General features: G+C 50.0%; 1 protein-coding gene and 1 pseudogene across 2 annotated transcripts in view; both read left to right on the top strand.

Annotated features, from left to right (window-relative positions):
• The first annotated feature begins 1851 nt into the window (after positions 1–1851).
• The window catches only part of LOC116811211 (NADPH--cytochrome P450 reductase), a 73115-nt gene continuing 64668 nt past the window's right edge, over positions 1852–10298 (top strand). Inside the window, exon 1 of one of the 2 annotated variants that reach the window (XM_032756280.2) lies at positions 1852–1932. The gene's annotated coding sequence lies outside the window, so the exon portion shown is untranslated. Of the gene's footprint in view, positions 1933–8840; positions 8944–10298 lie in introns of those variants that run through there. The other variant, XM_058443863.1, reaches the window with a different exon arrangement.
• Positions 9442–10196, top strand: LOC116811293 (ribosomal protein uL30-like; annotated as a pseudogene).

The raw sequence follows: 10298 nt of genomic DNA, 5'->3' as shown, positions 1-10298 counted from the left end.
TACAAAAAATTAGCCGGGCGTGGTGGCGGGCGCCTGTAGTCCCAGCTACTCGGAGAGGCTGAGGCAGGAGAATGGCGTGAACCCGGGAGGCGGAGCTTGCAGTGAGCCGAGATTGCGCCACTGCACTCCAGCCTGGGCGACAGAGCGAGACTCCGTCTCAAAAAAAAAAGAAAAATAAAAATACAAAAATTAGCCGGGTGTGGTGGCACATGCCTGTAATTCCAGCTACTAGGGAGGCTGAGGCAGGAGGATGACCTGAGCCCAGGAGGTCGAGGCTGTATTCTTCCAGCCTCAGTGACAAAGAGAGACCCTGTTTCAAAAAATAAATAACATGTTATATAAATTATTTATATATTATATATATAATATATGTATTATTTATATATTATATATAATATATAAATATAACAAATATATATAAATGTATGTTTATGTATTATTTTACATATTAATTTTTATTTTTTTGTGTGAAACCGAGTGTCACTCTGTTGGCCACACTGGAGTGCAGTCGTGTGAACTGGGCTCACTGCAACCTCTGCCTCCCGGGTTCAAGTGGGTCTCCTGCCTCAGCCTCCCCAGTAGCTGGGATTACAGGCACCCGCCACCATGCCTGGCTAATTTTTGTATTTTTAGTAGAGACGGGGTTTTGCCATGTTGGTCAGGCTGGTCTCGAACTCCTGACCTCAGGTGATCCACCCACCTCGGCCTACCAAAGTGCTGGGATTACAGGCGTGAGCCACCGCGCCTGGGCTATTTTTAAAAGATGGAGAAGGGACTCTGAGAGAAGTGAGTTGCACAGTGTTGCAAAAGGAATTCACAGCACAGCTAGTAATAATAGTAGTAGTAGTAATAATAACAATGGCGATGAGAACACTTAGTAATGCCCTGCTCTAAATCCTTTAGGAACAAAGGTTATACCACTTAATCTTCATAACCCTGTAAAGTATAAACCATAGCAGGAGGCAGAGGTGGGCTTCATACCCCCCGACCAAGGCTGCCAGACTTTTCAAACCCCAGAAGCTCTCTGTATCCCCCAACTCCTCTCCCATCCAGGGCTTGCCTCCTGCTTGGTCACTTCCCACCCCCAACAGGCCAGCCTTCAAATGCGAGCTCTAGGCAGCGTGTGGGGCCTCACGCCTGTAATCGCAGCGCTTTGAGAGGCCGAGGAGGGAGGATCACTTGAGACCAGTTCGAGACCAGCTTGGGCATCACAGCGAGACTGCATCTCTTCAAATAAAATAAAATTAGCTAGGTATGGTGGCGCGCCTGTAGTCCCAGCTACTGGGAGGCTGAAGTGGGAGAATCGCCTGAGCACAGGAGTTGAAGGCTGCAGTGAGCTGTGACTGCACCACTGCACTCTAGCCTGGGCGACAGAACGAGACCCTGTCTCTAAAAACAAACGCGCGCCCTCCGTCATCAGGCTGGATGGAGGGAAGCCAGGGAGACGACCTGGGCCTGAAGCCTCGCCAATTTCAGGTGAGGAAACAGGGCCGCGGAGGAGACAATGTGGCGATCACAAGCAAGCGGCGGCCTGAAGGAGGAGGCTAGACCGGTGGGCGCACAGCCACGGTTCTGCGGTGACCCCCGGGAGGGTGGGAAGCCGTCCCGGTGAACTGCAGGGTCGGAGCTGTAGAAGCCGCAGCCGCCGTCGCCAGGCGACTCAGCCACCCCCGGAACCACGCACTTTCATTTCTCCGCGGGGCAACCCAGCCGAGGCGCGAGGGGGCGTGGCCGGGCCGGGCCGTACCAAGAGCGCAAATTTGCAGGGGGAAGCGCGGGGCTCCGGGAATGCACGCGCGGCTCGAGTGGGCGGGGCGGCGGCCCAATGGCCACGCCCCCGCCCCCGCGGCCGGCGCAGGCGGTGGTAGCGCCTCAGTGGTGCGGGCCTGCGCCCTGCCCAGGTGCCTCCAGAGAGCAGCCAGGCTGCCAGCGGTGAGTGCTAGCTTTCGCGGCGAAGGCGGGGTGGGTGAGGTCGGGCCCTGGGACTTGGGGTTTGCCGGGCGCCTCAGTTCGCCGCGGCCGCCTGGCTCTCTGCGTCGGGGTGGGTCCTCGGGCCGGGACGCTGCGCGTCTCGCCCGACGCTCCGGCGGAAGGCATGGCTCCCACCCCGGCCCACCTCCGCGTCGCCCTTCCCCTAGAGCTGACCTCCCGCGACGGCCTGAGGGTCGACTTTACCACAGCCTGGGCCGAGAAAGCCCGGCAGGTCCTCGGCTGAGGGTTAGGGCTCGGTATCTCAGGGCTCGGGGTCCAGTCCCCGCGCCGCCGCCCCCCACGGGCTAAGCCACTTCAACTCTCCGAGCCTCAGTTTCCCCATCTGTACAATGAATGGGCCTCAGGAGGCAGCGAATTCTGGGGGTACTTAACGTGAGAGGCGCTCGATGCATGCTAATGGAACCCGAATCTAACCCTGCAGCATCAGGTGGGCTGAGTCGATGGATCACGGGAGCCCCTCAGCCTGGCCTGCATCCCTGAGGGCAATGCCCCTTGCAGGCAAGTGTCTCGGCGGCCCCCACAACACAGATACCCGGCTCTCCTGGGGGAGCCGGGACACCCTTAGCTCGGGGCGGGGGAGCAATTGGGTAAGAGTTCAAGGTCTCTTGGGCGCCAGGGGGAGGAGAGTGGAGGTTTCAGTGAGCTCGACCTCGACTTTTTGCATATTGTTTTTCAAAGCGAGTTACCCTTGTGTAAACTGGTGACCAGTAATAAGGAGTTTGGAGCTGTTTCAATGAAAGTGGCTGTCTCCTCTCTTAAGCCCTTAAAGCTGCAGCCTTGCCTTGCCTCAGCTTGGCCAAGCTGGAGAATGATGCCAGCACAAAGGGAGACAGGACTGGACTGGGTGGCCCTGGCTTTGATTCTTGGCACAATAGCAAGATACCTCCCGGAGCCTCTGTTTTCTGATCAGTGGGTCTGGTAATAAGACAGCCATCCTGCTCTCTCCACAGGGTTGAGATTCTGAGGATCGAGACAGGGTCCCAGAGAGTGGCATCAAGAACTTTAATCCTCCTTGTAAGCAGAACGTTTCTGGAACCCTCTGGGGTCCAGTATCCCCACCGTTGTTCACTGCTGTAATTCCTCGGGCCTTGTTTTATGGAGAAGGCATTGATTCATTAACCATTGGCAAGTTCTACCTACGGAAATCCCTTTTGAGTGGTTATGGGGTTGGCTTGGTCAGGAGAACAGCTCCAAAGGCCCAGTTAGTAAACCAGGGAACCCAGAAAGGTCCACTTCCTTTTTTTTGGGAGGAGGGCTGTCTTAGGAGTTCTTATTTTCCTTTTAAGACAGTGGTTTTTGAGCTACTTATGGCCTTCATACCATCTAATGTTAGAAACTGTTTCGCTAAGCAGATAGCTTATTATAAAAAGTATTTGTACAACATCCGCATTTCAGAGAATGGGATGCTAGCTGCTAGTTGCGTGGTGGTGTGGAAACTTAGGAGTGGTCTTAATTTTCCAAAATTCTTCAGGTCCAGCACTTGAAAAAATAATAGGTAGATTTGAAATGAAACAACCCAGGGATATTCCTGAAAACAGCAGCATTGACCGCAGCCAATGTAAATCAGGTGTGGATCGTCCTGGGTAGTAGGAGTCTGTAAATGCCACAGAGGACGTTTGCTGCCAGACAAACCTGAATTTTAGGACCTGCTATTGGTTGACTCTGGGTTGATCCACCCTTAACCCCTTGAAAATCAGGATCTGTGTTAGGTAAGTCTGTGTATAATTAGGAGACAGGCCAGTTGAAATCAAAACTGCTTGGCAAATCCAGAACATTTACTCGTGAAGTCCATGGAACATTTCAAGTTAAAAATAATTTAGCTCTTAAGTAACTTTTTTTTTCTGAGACAGGTCTCACTGTGTCGTGCAGGCTGGAGTGCAGTGGCGCAATCATAGCTCACTGCAGCCTCAACCTCCAGGATTCAAGCAGTCCTCCCTCCTCAGCCTCCCAAGTAGCTGGGAGTACAGGCACGCACTACCACACCCAGCTAATTTTTTAAATGTTTTTGTAGAGATTTGGTTTTGCCATGTTGCCCAGGCTGGTCTCAAATTCCTGGGTTCAAGTGGTCCTCCTGCTTTGACCTCCTAAAGTGCTGAGATTACAGGTGTGAGCCACCGTGCCTGGCTTTCTTATTTCTTCTTTCTTTTTTTTTTCTGATGGAAGCTCATGAAGTTACAGGACCTTTCATGGTTCCAGAGAGGCTGGCCGCCCCTACAAAAGCCTGGATGTCCTTGTGCTTTAGGGAGGAGCCGGAGAAACAGAGGTCAAGCTCTGGCACTGGCACCGTGTGTGGCCTCAATTGAGCATGTTGGGATTTAACTTTTTATTATATGTCAGACTCACTTAAAAATTAAAGTTAGAAAAAGGTGAAATGGAGAAATGACAATTTTCTTTTCTTTTCCTTTCTTTTTTTGAGATGGAGTCTCACCCTGTCGCCCAGGCTGGAGCACAGTGGGCTCACTGCAGCCTCCGCCTCCCAAGTTCAAGCAATTCTCCTTGCTTGAATTCTGCCTCAGCCTCCCGAGTAGCTGGAATTACAAGTACCCACCACCTGGCCAAAGATTTTGTGCTCATTAGCACACAGCCTCCCAGGTGGCTACCGCCTTAAAAGACTTTGAAAGGCCAATTCTAGGCTGGGAACAGTGGCTCACGCCTGTAATTCCGGCACTTTGGGAGACCAAGTTGGGTGAATTGCTTGAGTCCAGGAGTTCGAGACCAGCCTGGGTAACACGACAAATCCCTGTCTCTGTAAAAAAAAAAAAATACAAAAATTGACTGGGCACGGTGGCTCACGCCTGTAATCCCAGCACTTTGGGAGGCCAAGGCAGGCAGATCACTTGAGGTCAGGAGTTCGAGACCAGCCTGGCCAACATGGTGAAACCCCGTCTCTACTAAAAACACAAAAATTAGCCGGGTGTGGTGATGTGCACCTGTAATCTCAACTACTCAGGAGGCTGAGGCAGAAGAATCACTTGAATCCGGGAAGTGGAGGTTGCAGTGAGCCGAGATTGCACTGCTGCACTCCAGCCTGGGTGAAGAGTAAGACTCTGTCTTAAAAAAAAACAAACAAACCCCAAAAACAACAACTTGTTTTGCTGTGCAGTTTTGTCATCTGGCATTGGGCAGATTTGGACCCGCTGGGCAGGTGGGAGAAACATCTGAGTCAGAGGTCACTTACCTGCTTGCAGAGGCCGCTGACCTATACCAAGCCTTAGTGTCTTCATCACTAAAGTCAGAGAAAGAATCCCCACTCCACCTGCCTCTGGGACAGCTCAGAACGTGTTACCCTTTCAACAGTGGGTCCTTCTTCCTTTTCTTGGCGCTGTTTGGATCCTTGTAGCATGACACATAAAAAAAGCACACATCCGGCCTTAGGATATGTGTAGGTTCTGGTTTGGGCACTTGAGAACTGTCACAGGGAGGGAAGCAAGCCTACGATTCAACAAGAATGGCACAGTGTGTTGCATTCATTCTCAAGATGAGGGGGCGAGGCTTTTATTAGTGCTGAGTCTGCCGTTTGTTTCCATAGCAGGGCTCCAGGGGAGAGGTGATGTTTGAGTTGGGTCTCAGAGGATTGCTAGGAGTTCGTTGAGCCCACCCAGGCACACCAGCTCTGGGGGCATGTAGGGTATAGATTGCATGAGGCTGAGGTCACGTGGTTGCACTTGTCTGAAATGGTCCTAGGAACCATGCGAAGAGATGGGGAGGTGTTTTAAAAGGTCAGGGCTAAGTGACTAGCTCAGAGCAGTGTTTTTTTTTTTGTTTTTTTTTTAGACAGAGTCTCACTCTGTCACCCAGGCTGGAGTGCAGTGGTGCGATCTTGGCTCACTGCAACCTCTGTCTGCTGGGTTCAAGCAATTCTTGTGCCTCAGCCCCCTGAGTAGCTGGGATTACAGGCACCCGCCACCATGTCCGGCTCAGGAACGGTGTTTTCTTGTATTGAATATTCTCTTACTGCCTAATATCCTCTCTGGGTGAATGAACAACCATTTGGGAAATTTTTACTGTGTCTAAATTTGTAGTCATACTGTTTTAGAGCTCTACATCTTAAAAGTTTTTCCTCCCCAAGTGAGACGTTTATGTCAGTTGTGTTCTTGTTGGGATTAGTGTGCACACGCCTCTCTGCATCTGTGCGCGCACGCGTTTGTGTGTGTGTGTGTGTGTGTATGCATAAAAGAGGGAGAGAAGATGGTGGAGTTCCATGGGGCAGACCATGGTTCTTTGCAGATTGGTGGCTCCAGTTGGTTGGGTTCACTGGAGCCACGTTCATCAGTTTCTTTCTTTCTTTCCTTTTCTCTCTCTCCTCTCTATATATTTATTTATTTATTGTTATTTGTAAAAGTGGGGTCTGGCTATGTTGCCCAGGCTAGTTTCAAACTCCTGGCCTCAAGTGAACCTCCTATCTCAGCCTCCCAAAACGCTGGGATTACAGGCATGAGCCACTGTGCCCAGCCCAGTAACTGTTACTCCTGACGCTGGTTGGTGTGGCAACTCAGTTGATGCTTGGACGTGTTGTGAACAAAGCCCTGGGGAACCTGATTCTTCTGGTGGTTTGTGCAGCAAACTGTTGATGTGGGAAGCTTATTTATTTCACTTGTTAAAGAGGTGACTTGGATAGGGGGATATCTAAGAATTGTCCTTTAATTGGAGTGCTGGAGGGTGTGGCATTCGGATTTCCTTTGTACAGCATCTGTACATAGCTGAGAGAATTGTACACATAGTTTCCCGAAATGCGTCAGTTTCAAGGCTAACCTAGAATATGTTGGTGGCCAAACTGTGGTGCTGTCAGCTGTGGACTGTTCTCCAAGAGTTGAATTTTTTTTTTTTTTTTTTTTGAGACAGGGTCTCACTGTTTTGCCTAGGCTGGAGTGCAGTGGTGTGATCTTGGCTCACTGCAACCTCTGCCTTCCAGGTTCAAGCAATTCTCCTGCCTCAGCCTCCCAAGTAGCTGGGATTACAGGCGCGTGCCACCACGCCCGGCTAATTTTTTTTTGTATTTTTAGTAGAGATGAGGTTTCACTGTGTTGGCCAGGCTGGTTTCAAACTCCTAACCTCAAGTGATCCACCTGCCTCAGCCTCCCAAAGTGCTAGGATTACCAGGCGTGAGCCACCATGTCCAGCTTATAAGAATTGAATTCTTTAGGAGACATCTGGTAGGAGAATAGAAGGGGAAAAGTTGCCTTTTGTCTACTTGGATGTAGTAATGAGGAGGAAGATGGGGCACTGTGGGGCGTGTCCTCTAACTTGGAACAGATGTAATTTATTTCTAGGTGAAAGTTAGGAACAGTGCTTACTCATTCTATTTATCTGCCCTCGTTTTATCTTCGGCACTTTTTCCTCCAGCCCTGTTTCTGAGCTCAGCGTCACATCACCTCTGCGGCGTTGATGCCGGTGTTCTTAGAGCACTGTGTCCTAGTGATACTTTGATCTTCGTGGGCATGCATCATCAGTGCACTGGGTAGGCGGGGCCTGTACAAAGGTTTGCAGGGTTGGTTAGGAACACGTGAACTACTGTCACCTTTCTGAACTTTCCGAACTCATATGTAGTGACTGTAGGTCACTTGGGTTGAGTTTTCAACACTGCAAACAGGGATGGCAGTTCTTGAATACACAGGAGAGTGCATTAGCCAGTGGTGCCCTGGATCATTCAGAGTGCAGTTTGGCATCAGAAATGTTCCATCAGGTATTTGTGGTCTTGTGAAGAAAAGTCACTGTTGGTTTTGGTGAAGGGCTTCAGACCCTTTGACTGCTCACAAAACCACACAGTCTAACATGGACACGTTGGACGCGTTCCTTACGTAATGTGATTTGCAAACTCAGGAGTCATTCAGTGTCACAGCAGTGATCAAAAGCTCCTGGCCCATCTACCCGAAACCTCCACAACAAGAGCTCTGTCAGTGGCCTCACCAACTTCCTGGGCCCTGAAGCTCCAAGGACAAAAGACTCTTGTCCCTTTTAACTTCCTCTCCATTCTGGGTCTCCCACCACCACCAAGTCCTGTAAGTTTTTAGTCTTTTTTTTTTTTTTTTTGAGCCAGATTCTCGCTTTGTTCTTCAGAGTACAGTGACACAATCTCGGCTCACTGCAACCTCTGCCTCCCAGGTTCAAGTGATTCTCCTGCCTCAGCTTCCCGAGTAGCTGGGATTATAGACGCGCGGCACCGTGCCCAGCTAATTTTTGTATTTTTAGTAGAGACAGGGTTTCACTGTGTTGGCCAGGCTGGTCTTGAACTCCTGACCTCAGGCAATCTGCCTGCCTCAGCCTCCCAAAGTGCTGGGATTACAGCAGGCGTGAGCCACCACGTCCAGCCCTTTGAATCTCTTTCCACTGCTGTGGTTTTACTGTAGCCCCTTGTCACTTCCTGCTGCGCTGACCCTTAATTGACCCGCAATTCTCCCTCTCTTCCCCTCCCCACCACGTCCCAAGATCTGTCCATGGTACCATTGCTAGTTAATCTTGAAACCCTGCTTCGGTCACCCCTCCTTTCTCTTCGCCCAGACTGGAGTACAGTGGCACGATTTGGCTCACTGCAACCTCCACCTGTCAGGTTCAAGTGATTCTCATGCCTCAGCCTCCCGAGTAGCTGGCACTACAGGTGCATGCCTCCACACCTAGCTAATTTTTGTATTTCTAGTAGAGACAAGGTTTCACCATGTGGGCCAGGCCAGTCTCGAACTCCTGGCCTTAAGTGGTCCACCCAGCTCAGCCTCCCAAAGTGCTGGGATAATAGGCATGAGCCACTGTGCCCGGTCACTGTCACTGTCTTATTGCATGTTTTCTTCTCCACCTGCTTTCATAAAGGATAAACAGTGACTTAATAAAAGGTGTCTTAATTCTCCCCTCCCTAGTGGCAATACGGTTGGACTAGAAGGTGAATTCAGTTGAGAACAGGGAACCTCCCTATCATTTCTGCGAGTGTAAGCTGGGGCATAGAACAACGCCAGGCATAAGGTAGGCACTTGGATGAATGGATGAATGAATAAATATGGCTTCTATCCCTCAAGTTTACTGCTGAGCTTTCTTCTGCATTTTGACTGAGCTCAGATGTCAAAACTGGGTCTGATCTGTATTTTTTTTTTTTTTTTTTTTGAGGCAGAGCCTGTCACTCTGTCACCCAGGCTGGAGTGCAGTGGCGCAATCTCGGCTTACTGCAACCTCTGCCTCCTGGGTTCAAGCAGTTCTGGTGCCTCATCACGCCTGGCTAATTTTTTGTAATTTTAGTACAGTTGGGGTTTCACCATGTTGCCTAGGCTAGTCTCGAACACCTGGCCTGAAGCAGTCTGCCCGCCTTGGCCTTCCAAAGTGCTGGGATTACAGGCGTGAGCCACTGCGCCTGGCCTGGTCTGTACTTTTGAAGATTATTCCAAGGTACAGTAGGAACTTTTGGTAGGACTTTAGTTTTCCATCCAGGTATAAAATTTTGTGTCAGTGTTGGGGTTGTGCATACTCAGTAGCTACAACACTAGAAAGATGGCAAAGCAGGAGCAAAGAAAAATCCCTTTGGCTCCAGAAAATCTGAAAGCAGAAGGCTTATCAAGGCCTCAAAGCCACCCAGTCAAAGCAGGCACTTTTGGCAAAGGAGGAGCAGAGGAAAGGAAAAGGGCTCAGGTTTAAACGACTGGAATAATTCCTACATGATTCCTGGCGGCAGAAACATGACAAGGTGCTTCTTAGACCACTAGAAGTAAAACCTCACGCCTTGGATTCGCCAGATAAACATTCCTTGGCCTTTGTTGTACTCATCGAAAGGATTGATGGTGTGAGTTTACTGGTGCAGAGAACCATTGCAAGACTTCACCTAAAGAAAATTTTTAGTAGTGTCTTTGTAAAAGTCACCCCCCAGAACTAAAAATGCTGCGTATAGTGGAACCTTATGTGACCTGGGGATTTCCAAATCTGAAGTCTGTCCGGGAACTCATTTTGAAACGTAGACAAGCCAAGGTCAAGAATAAGACCATCCCTCTGACAACACAGTGATTGAGGAGCACCTGGGAAAGTTTGGTGTCATTTGCTTGGAAGACCTCATTCATGAAATTGCCTTCCCAAGGAAGCATTTCCAGGAGATCCCATGGTTCTTGTGCCCTTTCCACCTCTTGGTGGCCCGTCATGCTACCAAAAATAGAGTGGACTTCCTGAAGGAGATTGGCACACCTCCATCTCCTTGGGGTCTGTGCATCAATCAGCTCATCTCTCAGCTGGACTAGAGCCAGGTGCCAAACTACAGTAAATTTTTATCAATGAAGTGGAAGCTTGTGTTATTTTGGGGGGCGGGTGGGCGGGGCCGAGTTTTTATCAAGTATCTTCAG

The sequence above is a fragment of the Hylobates moloch genome, unplaced genomic scaffold, assembly GCF_009828535.3.
Source record: "Hylobates moloch isolate HMO894 unplaced genomic scaffold, HMol_V3 SCAFFOLD_1, whole genome shotgun sequence".
NCBI classification, from domain to species: Eukaryota; Metazoa; Chordata; class Mammalia; order Primates; family Hylobatidae; genus Hylobates; species Hylobates moloch.
The sequence above is the reverse complement of the archived record's forward strand: the minus strand, read 5'-3'. Positions and strand labels throughout refer to the sequence as shown.